General features: G+C 42.2%; 1 long non-coding RNA gene across 1 annotated transcript; it reads right to left on the bottom strand.

Annotated features, from left to right (window-relative positions):
- Nucleotides 1-226: 226 nt before the first annotated feature.
- Nucleotides 227-3,967, bottom strand: LOC116969639. The gene is made up of 3 exons (XR_004410872.1): nucleotides 3,883-3,967; nucleotides 1,300-1,301; nucleotides 227-268 (listed from the first exon to the last, which is right to left on the bottom strand). It is a non-coding gene; the product is annotated as an uncharacterized LOC116969639 (long non-coding RNA).
- Between the last annotated feature and the right edge of the window lie 6,718 nt (nucleotides 3,968-10,685).

The raw sequence follows: 10,685 nt of genomic DNA, 5'->3' as shown, positions 1-10,685 counted from the left end.
ACTTTTTCTCAAAGAGAGTTGTGAGTCTGGAATTTTCTGCCTCAGAGGACGATGGAGCATCTCCTATGTGGGATCTCTCTCTCTCGCTCTCTCTCACACACATATATACATTTGCATATGTACACACACATAAAATTAGCCAACAAACAATAATAGTGCAAAAAAACCCGCTGATCTGAAGTCAATGTAGTTCAGATCTTATTTGGAGGTTGTATTGTTTAATAGCCTGATGGCTGCAGAGAAGCAGAAAATGTTGGAGCTACTCACTCTCGTTTGTGGTGAGAGGAACATAGTTCACATCTCAGGTCAACAACTTTTCATGAGAACTGGGAAAAAGTGAGAAATATAAGCTTGTTTTATAGCTTCCAGTTCTGATGAAATGTAATTGAAAACAAAAATAAGTCTCTTGGTTAGAAACCCTGGTTGGAAACAAATAAATTGCAGAATAATTAAACGCTGTTCAGTTCTATCTCTACAATGGAGGGCACAATTAAAGCCCTGTCCCACGGTGTGAGTTCATTCCATGAGTTCTCCCGAGTTTGCCCTGATTCGAACTCGGAGGTTTACGATACTGGCCACTCCTCGGTACTCGGGGTTCTTGTGGACATTTTTCATCATGTTGAAAAATCTTCACGAGTCTTCCCGGGCTTTCCTGCCGTTAGCGATTCTTCCCGAGTACCTGCCATTAGCGCTAAGAGACGTCCCCGAGCTCTGACGCACCCGCTACGTTCATTCTCCGCGCTTACCATGAGTTTGATTTTTTTTAAACTCAGGAGAACTCTTGGAATGAACTCTCACCGTGGGACAGGGCTATTATGTTTCTATATGTGTGGAAGGTAGGAATTGAAAGAAATCGATGTTAGGATTAATGACATAGTGCTTGGAGATTATGGCGATAGAAGCAGGAAATCTCTGAAGTTTGGTGATCTATTTCCAGTGGACTAAAGGAATTTGATGTGGTAAATTATTTGGATGCAGTAACAAACTGAAACACCTCCAATAATCTATATTCTATCCTATGGGGAGAAGGCAGGAAGGGGACACGGATTGTGGATGATCAACCATCATCACAGTGAATGGTGGTGCAGGCTCAAAGGGCCAAATGACCTGCTCCTGCACCATTCAGGTAATTGTCATATGACATCGTCTATTGTCTATGAAATGGAATTCAGAAAATTAAACAATGCCTTGTTGCCAAGAGATGGTCTGTAATGTTCCGTTGCTGTGGTAGCATTGGATCAGTTAAAGAACCTGATGGGACAGTAGCTTTTTTGAACTGGGAGTGTGGGACATTTACACTTCTGCGTCTACTGTGGCAACAGTGAGAAGAGAGCACGCCTTATCCCATTTCAGTTATCAGTTGAACAAACTTAACCTGAACAACTTAGTATTCTTAACATCTTTATATTCTGAGAACTTTCCTGTAAAAGATCTTTCAGGGAAAGTGTTGCGACTATCCGCAGAAACTGCGTGCCTTTTGTAATCAATTCCCCTCGCAGTAGACAATAGCTTTCTTTGTGTCATCAGAAGGCTAAATTCAATCTGGAAATTGTCCTCTTGAGGTAAGAGCATCAAATTTGTTTAATTTATTGTGACATTTGGATTGATACAGGTATTGTAATTTTCTTTTCCACTTAACTTGTGTAGTGCTGATTTAGATAAGATGTTCACTCCTGTATATCTGTATGAGTGTGGGAAGCCAAATGTTTCAGGACATTTTATAGTGGAGACTTGTGTGCACAAAATTACATATGTTTTCCAAGTGATTTCCATCACATAAGCAAAGACATTTAGGAATTTCACAAGCTTTTGGTTTGAAACGATTTTAATATAGTTTAGAGATACAACATGAATCAGACGCTTCGGACCAGTGATTCTATGGTGCCCATCGATCACCGATTTTAGTTTAGTTGTTCATTGTCATATGAAAAGCTTGACATTGCATGCTGCAGGTAAAGGAAGGCCTATACATGATTGCAATCAAACCATCCACAGTGTACAGGTGAAGGGTAAATAAATATTTTAGAGTGGAATGATTGTAATGGATGTCAGCAGACCTCTTACAGTCTGCACGCTGATGCAGACCAGCACGCAAAGGATCGCCTTGCTCAGGCGCCAGTTGGTCTCGACATTCATACTGGTTCAAGAGTGTTTTATTGTCAAGCATGTTTTATTGTCTTATGTCCCAAAACAGGCTATTTTGGCGAGACAGAGACGGTAAGTTGGCTTGAATTGTTTTATTTTAACGAAACAACGAGCCAACGAGAGTGGAACCAAATTTACAATGTGGCTTCCACAAGTGTGGGCGCTGGACTGACAGTTACTGATAGTTACAGCAAAAACACTGCCAATAGAACACCCTCCCGCGCTCAGTGAATCCTCCCTCCAGTCAATCACGCGGGTTCTATTACCCAGAGCTACACTATGTTTCCCCCTTTTTCAAACACTCCCTACACATTAGTGGCAATTTTATGGAGGCCATTTACGGAACATAAAAAGCTGCATGTGTCAGGGATGTGGGAGGAAGCTGGAACACCCGGAGGAAACCGACACAGTCACTCAAACTCCACTGTACCCAATGTCCGTATTGAACCAAGGTCTCTGGTACTGTGAGGTAGTAGCTCTACCGGCTGCGCCATTGTGTTGCTCATTTTATGAGTGCAAATTCCATTGGTTTCTTTGTTTTGAGTTTTAGTTACTTTGAGAATAGAGCAGGATTTGCTTCTGAGTCAGTTTATAGACACATAATCTGCGGGAATTGCCAATCCAATGATAAGGAAGTGCTTCACTGTCCGAGGTGCCAATTCTGGATGAACTAGAGGCCTAATCTGTCGTTTTACGTTCAATGATACTGTCTAATGAATACCGGGGATTTTTGATGCCTAATACTTAAACAAAAACCAACTTCACCAGAATATTTTATCTGGTTATTGGGGGAACTTTGCCATGTCAAAATCAGCTGGTTTGTTTTCCTGCATCCTAGCAGTGACAATAATTCAAAATGATTGGAATGCTGAAAAATGGAAAGTGCTCAATGGAAAAAGCAATTTGTTTGTGTCCTTGCACATGGAAATGGAAATGGGATTAAATACAGATAAGTCCAATATCGGCAAAGGAAAACTTTGGCCATACTTGCAGAATTAAATAACAGCTGACAGGAGGTGCTGTAAGGCTCAAGTTTGCAATTGGCTATCAAGCTGTGTTCTACTTTTGTGCAGTGTAGGATGGCAAACTTTCTCAACAAGTAGAGCCAGTTTTAGAAACAGTCGTTGTAAATAAGATGATCAACTGTGCCACAGTTATGGAATATGATGTTAAACTAATTACATTGAGATGCAACTTTAATCTGTGTCTTAACTTTTAATTTGCTGTTTTTGCACCATTTTGTGAGGTGATGCAATCTGTGAAATTAAGGTAATTTGGGACGTTTGTGTATGATTTGATACAGGTAATTCTGCTGTAATGGTTATTTTATTCGTGTGAATTGGATGTAATGTGGATTTTGTGAACATTATTTATATTAAGTGGACCTAATTGATAACATGATTTGATTGATCTACCTTGCGTTTGAATACCTCATGTGATCTAACCTCGACAATCATCCAGGATAGAAAAATCCAGAGATTCATCTTCCACTGAGAGAGGAAATTCCTGCACACCTGTTTTAAATGGCAGCTCCTTTGTCTTGTGATCCATACATGTTACACCATTCAGCTGCCACCGTTTTATTTCCATTGTTGCATCTAGTGTGCTCAGGATATTTCCTATTTTAACCATTTTGTTTTGTAATATGCTAGCTTTCCATTGGCTAGAGAAATAATACCCTTGAACTATGTGTTGATATTATGTGTTCATTGAAAGCTACGTTCATCAAAGTGAAACCATGTACATGTTCAATGACCAAAAGTCAAGTGAAATTTGACCCTGCTTCAAAAATAATTGAGGTCCCAAGTTCCACGTATCCACTGTTGCAGAAATATTTTGTGTATTGCATTGCATTGTCCATTATTGCAACTCCCCAATATTGACCATTATTGGGGCATCTTTGAGCCCTTAATCCTGCTCTGCTTATTGATTGTAAGGAATTTAGATGTATGATAATTTAACACATTGGAACTACCTTAATTTTAGAGCCCAGTTGCCTTCATACTTGTTGCCTTCTCCCCCATAACGTCTGACACCCGCACGAATCAAGAATCTATCAATCTCCGCCATAAAATATCCATTGACCTGGCCTCCACATCCTTCTGTGGCAATGAATTAGACAGATTCACCACCCTCTGATTAAGGAAATTCCTCCTCTCCATTCACTTTAATGTCTCTTTATTATCTGCCACTGGTCTGCTTTGCATTGAGTGTCTCTTTCCTCAATCTGCCATCTGCTAATCTCATAATTCGCATCATTAGTACTGAACTATTATCTACCTCTTTGACGACCCTTGGACTATCTTTGATCAGACTTTGCTGGTGTTTATCTTGCGCTGTAAATGGGTCGATTGCAAACGTGTATTGTTCTTCTGCTGACTGGTCTGCACACAACAAAAGCTTTACACTGTACCTCGGTACACGTGACAAAAAACTAAATGTAAACTCAAGAGCATAGACCATAGAACAGTACAGCACAGGAACAGGCCCTTTGGCCCACAATGTCCGTGCCACTGATGATGCCCGGTTAAACTAATCTTCTCTGCGTGTCTGCTCTGTACCAATTCTATTTAATTATTATTTTGGTTATTTTGCAGCCACATTAAAATAGAATCACGTGGAGGTGCATTTGTGGAATTGAAGAGTCCCTTGCATCATCGGAGGTAAGTATTTTTGTAATTTCCTGTTGTTGCATTGCATTTACAAAATTTGTAATTGTATTATCGCCGGAGTCCCATTGTTCTTCACGGCAGTCCCCTCACGCCCGGTCCCCATTGTCTTCCCTTACCCCCCACCCCCCCCCCCACTCTCATTGAACGATGATTGCGGGTCGATCGTGAAGCCCCACTGTCGCTGAGGATCCCGTTGCCGCTGAAGATCCCGTTGCCGCTGAGGCTCCCGCCACCGCCGAAGCTCCCGTTGCTGCTGAGGTTTCCATCACCGCCGCTGCTTAGGCTCCCTCAGCCCAGGCAGACCTCGCCATCCGGCTTCACCTCGGTCCCCTGGGAGGCCTGTGGGGCTAGTCTAGACAACCGGTGCACGTTCCGGGCGGCGGCGCGTTTGTTCGGAGGGTGGATTGGGCCCGCGCGACTCCTATGGTCACTCCCACCTCGCGTGTGTGGCTCTCCAGGACACTTCCCCATTTCCCAGTATTACTAGCAAAACAGACTTGCATCCCAGATACAAAGAAACGCAGATGCTCGTTTATATCAAGAATGGCCACACTGCTAGAGTAATGGTGGTGCAACGGTGGAGTTGCTGCCTTACAGTGCCAGGGAACCGGGTTCGATCCTGACTACAGGTGCTTGTCTGTACAGAGTTTGCAAGTTCTCCCCGTGACCTGCGTGGATTTTTTCCGGGATCTCAGGTGTCCTCACAAACTCCAAATACGCACTGGTTTGTAGGCTAATTGGCTAGGTATAACTGTAAAGTGTCCCTTGTGTGTAGGATAGTGTTAATGCACATGGATTGCTGGTTGGGGTGGACTGTGTGGGCCAAAGTGGGGTATCTCTAAACTAATCTGAACTAAACTAAACTCAGTGGCTTGGGTGAAAAAGGATGCGTGAAGTTTCAGGTTGGGACCTTTCATTAGACTGATTGTAGGGGGTGGATCGGGAAGCAAGAAAAGACCACGATAAATTTGTAGAAGGGTCCTGACCCGAAACATCAACCATCCTTTTATTGCAGAGATACCACCTTACCTGCAGAGTTAATCCAACACATTGTGTCTGTCTATCCAATTCCCCCCCCCCTCAATATGAGAATTCATTGTGGGAAAGCCTGTGAGCATGTTAAAATACATGAGGCCAATTACGTAGTCTCCAAATGGACTGCATTTTGCAGCAGTTGCGTTGCAATTTTTTAAAAATACATTGGCTTCCATGCATTCCACATTAATGCACTTCTCAAGTCACTGAATATTTCAATACTGTTTTCTCTAAAGTCTGATTCACTATGATGCAGTTATTAATAGTGATCAATTATTCTGCAGGCACTGAGCTTCAGGTCTACTACAGGTAAGTCTTTGGTGGCTGGTTTATCTGAGCAGCTGGCTCAGTATGAACAGCTGGTAGTGCAGTTCATAGACCAATATCCGGACAAAGAGACCCAGCTACACGTGAGAGATGAACACCTTAAGGTAACATCAATTCCAGTTGAATATGTGTTACCCTCACTGAGTGAGCTATTACAGTGATCTGTGTACTTTGTGTTTGCATTTCTGCAGTTGGATTTCACTTTAAAGCCTGAAAATTCAGTCCAAAATATTGCAAGTTTTCTTTTTAACAATAACAATTAACAATGCCTGTTATTTTCTAAAGCAAAGACTATTGTTAAACCGTGTCACGTCGTGTGTCGGATCTTTTCAAGGAAATTGAAAGGATGACTTCACACTTGGTTTTAGAAGGTTGTACTTCAAAATAGACTACAACATTTTATTGAAAAGTCCTACTCAAATGATTTAAGCAGAAAGTCATGCCTGATGCTTCCAGTAAAATACTGAGAGAATGCTGCAGCTGAAGTGCCAATTTTCAAATGAAATGTTAAATTAAATCGTGTTTGGTGGCTCAGGTGGATGTGAAATATTTTATTTTGGCATATTTTAGAAAAATAAATGTGTTTTCCAGGGTGACGTTTCCAGTCTTTTCCCCAAAATTTCAAGTAGTTGATCCACCACATTAGTACATTATCACATATTTGCTATTTTCAAATTAGTTACATGGTTTACGACATTCCAATGTTAATTGAACAATAAAGGTCCCTTATAAGCAACGTTGGCTGGTTCGGCAGGTCCGGCAGAAATGTCCATCAGGTCTGGCAGAAATGTTTCCCAGCCAGTTAAAATAAGCAAGGATGGGAACAGATGAGGTTCTGACTAAATGTTTTCAGTTTTCCCTTGCCAAAGGTATGGTGCCAAAAAATTGCTCAAGTTTGTCGAGGAGTGCTTCCTGTTAGTATATAATAGATGACATTGTACAGGAGAAGATGCAGATGGGATTTAGTTTAGTTAATTGTCACATATCGAGTAAACTATAAAAGAATACAAGACTCGGTGGGATTGCCTTGAGTGCAGTGATCTTGGAGTCCGGTGCGAGTTCGGACAGCTTTCTGACTTTGGTCTGACAGGGACTGCAGAGAGAGTACAGCGGTCGGTGAAGGAGCATGTGTGTAGCCTGGGCATTGAACTGATGGCTGTGGGTCTCCGCCTATGCTGGGTGCCCTAGAGATTCTCACACACCGCTGTGGTGACTGTTTATGTTTAATCTTTATGTAGTTTTGTGTCTTGTTGCTTTTTTGATATGACTGTGTGGTAAATCAAATTTTACTGTACCTCAGTACACGTGACAATAAAGGACCATTGAACCATTGAATGCAAATTAATGATTTCATCCCGTGATTTCATTATGATAATTTTAATTTTAATATCTTAATAACAAGGTGGAATTGAAGAATTGGTGCTCTTGAATTTCAAATGTTGCGTATGTGTGATTTCCATTCTATGTTGCCCACTTTTTATCACTGTCAGGAGGTATTAATCACGTTAACTTTCTCAGTTACTGGAAGACCTCAAGGTAAAACTCCGTGAAAACGAAGAAGCATTATTGGAAAAGACGCAACTTGTCGATGTGTTGCAGAAAAAGCTTAATAGAAATAATCGGGATCTAGCGATAAGGACATCATTGTTTGCTGCTGTGTGAATGTCTATTTCAGGGAAAGATCTCTGCAACCAGCTAAGGGATTCTGTTGTAACTGGCATTGAAATACAAATAGAAGGGAGCCTCTTGGAAATAAATCTGTAAATATGAAAAAATGTGAAGATTTTCTTTTGTATAAAACTTCCCATTCTTTTTTTCTAAATCAGCCCATCAACGCTTTTGTGATATGTTATAGTGTAGAATCACATTTTATGTGGAGCCTTGCAACATTGTCATTCTGGTTATGACAGGTTGTTGGCATTGCTGATCTGTGCCACCAATTTTTTGAACCCTGATCAAGATCAGAAGAGATCTGCTATTTAAGATGCCAACAACACATGAACTCTTGATTATAATGCAACAGTGTCAATACCGATTATATCTATCTTCCATCTATTCTATTCCATATATATTACTAAAACTCTCATCTTGACCACTTCCTCTCTGCTTTGTAATTAAATTTGATCAAAAACGATCCTGCTTAATGCTACGATTGTGTTGAGGAATGGGACCAGGCCTCCTGTGCGACTGGGACACAACATTTTAGTTGTTCTTCTTTTTCCCATCCACTAGTGGGAGAGTCTAGGAGTAGAGTTCATACCCTCAGATTTAAAGGAAGTTCCTTTGGGAAGGAGATTAGGAGGGATTTCTTTAGACTGAAATAAGGGGTTGCCCATTTAATGCATTTGCATTTTGGTTCTCTGACAACGGCATACGTGTTTGCAACTATGTTTGTCAAAGTGTAGACAATGCAGGCTCATAGAATATTTTCAAGATAGTGGGGATCGATTCATGATAAACTGGGTGAATGTATACATTAAGTCAGTGATGATCTTAATGAAAGGCAGAACAGACCTGATGGACTGAATCGATATTCCTGCAGAATGTGAAAACACAACTGCAGGTGCTGGTTTATACCAAAGATAGAAGTGCTGGAGTAACTCAGTAGAATAAGTATCCTGACCTGAAACATCATCCATCGTTTTTTTCTGAAGATGATGCCTGACCTGTTGAATTATCCTTGGACTTTGTGTCTAACTTAGGTACTGCTCCCTTGAGGAGGTACATATCTGTGAGCTATAGTAGTCCTGTGAATATCCCTCATCCACACCATCTTGTACATGGATTGTAATGCTTGCATTTCTAACGTTTTTGATCAGTGAACCATTGGAAATGTATTTCCGCTTGATATTACCGGTGATGAAACAAGCAGACAAGTCCTTTGTCCTTTTTGACATTTCACTGTATGCAATTTTGTAATGATAGTCAGCAGTTTCAAGTACATGTGTGACTAAAGACCAGCGGGTGGCGCCGTAAGTGGCAGCCTCCACATACAGCCTCTCGTCATTTTTTTCTTTTGGTTGTTTTCAGTCTGTTTTATTTGTATGTGTTAGCGTATCTTTAGTTTTGTATTATGTGGGGGGTGGAGGAAACAAAACTTGTTTTATCTCTTCCCTCGACGGAGGTGCAACTTTTTCCGTTTTGCATCTCCGCCAGCATTGTGGCCTAACATCGTGGAGCTGGAGGTAGCTTTGTTAGGGATCAACGTCGCGGGTGGATGATTGCAAGCCTCACTTGGTCCGCCCTGTTTCGACTAATGCAATCAACCCGGCGAACACAATCAAATACGATCAAATAGAACAAGTTGTCCTACAACTTTAGGCTGTGCACGCCATACGCAAGAAGAAGAAAATGGATCAACGTTGGGAGCTCCAACTGCGGGATCTTCGACCGCCCCGATTGCGGGAGCCTTGATCGCTCCGTTGTGGGGGCTTTGATCGCCGACTGCGTGGTCTTCGATCCCCCCGGCGGCAGGTGTTTCGATTACCCCGACCGCGGGAGAAAAGGAGGAAGATGGTAAAAGTTATTCACCTTCCATCGCAGTGGGGAATATGTGGTCGCCGGAAAACACGATGGACGAGCTGCCTGCCCTGGTGGGGACTCGGAGGGATTGCCGTGAGTGCAGTGACCCTGGAGTCTGGTGCGAGTGTGGACAGCTTTCTGACTTTGGGCTGACAGGGACTGCAGAGAGAGTACAGCAGTCGGTGAAGGAGCATGTGTGTGGCCCGGATATTGAACTGATGGCTGTGGGTCTCCGCTTATCCCGTGTGCCCTAGAGATTCTCACACGCCGCTGTGATGGCTATTTATGTTTAATCTTTATGTCGTTTTGTATCTTGTTGCTTTTTTGGTATTACTGTGTGGTAAATCAAATGTCACTGTACCTCAGTACACATGACAATAAAGGACCATTAAACCATTGAATGCAAATTAATGATTTCATCCCCAGCTTTCATTAATGATCATTTTAATTTTAATGTCTTAATACCAAGGCGTAATTGAAGACCTAACTATTGGTGCACTTGAATTACAAATGTTGCGTGTGTGTGATTTCCATTCTATGTTGCCCAGTTTTTATCACTGTTAGTAGGTATTAATCACTTATTAACTTCCTTAGTTGCTGGAAGACTTTAATGAAAAACTCTGGGAAAAGGAAGAGGAACTGCGGGAAACAACACGACACGTGGAAGTACTGCCGAAAAAGCTGGAAAGGGAAAATTGTGTGATAGTGGTAAGGAAATCATTGTTTGCTGCTGTGTGAATCTCTATTACAGGGTGGCGTATTACTTCTATTACATCGTAATCTCTATTACTTCAGCGGCGGGCGTGGTGCGGGTGAGTGCTCGCTAGGGCTCGCCGGAGGGGAGCGCTCCGTTTTGCTGAAGCCGCGGTCTGCAGAGCTCCAGCCGGCGCTGCGTCCGCACCCTGGGAATCCCTCGTGTGGATCCGGGGGAAGAAGAGCTCCAACTGCCGGCCCATGGCCTACTTCTACCGCGGGTTAGGCGGG

Source organism: Amblyraja radiata, unplaced genomic scaffold, assembly GCF_010909765.2.
Source record: "Amblyraja radiata isolate CabotCenter1 unplaced genomic scaffold, sAmbRad1.1.pri S92, whole genome shotgun sequence".
Lineage (NCBI taxonomy): Eukaryota > Metazoa > Chordata > Chondrichthyes > Rajiformes > Rajidae > Amblyraja > Amblyraja radiata.
This window is presented reverse-complemented; position numbering and strand designations above follow the sequence as displayed.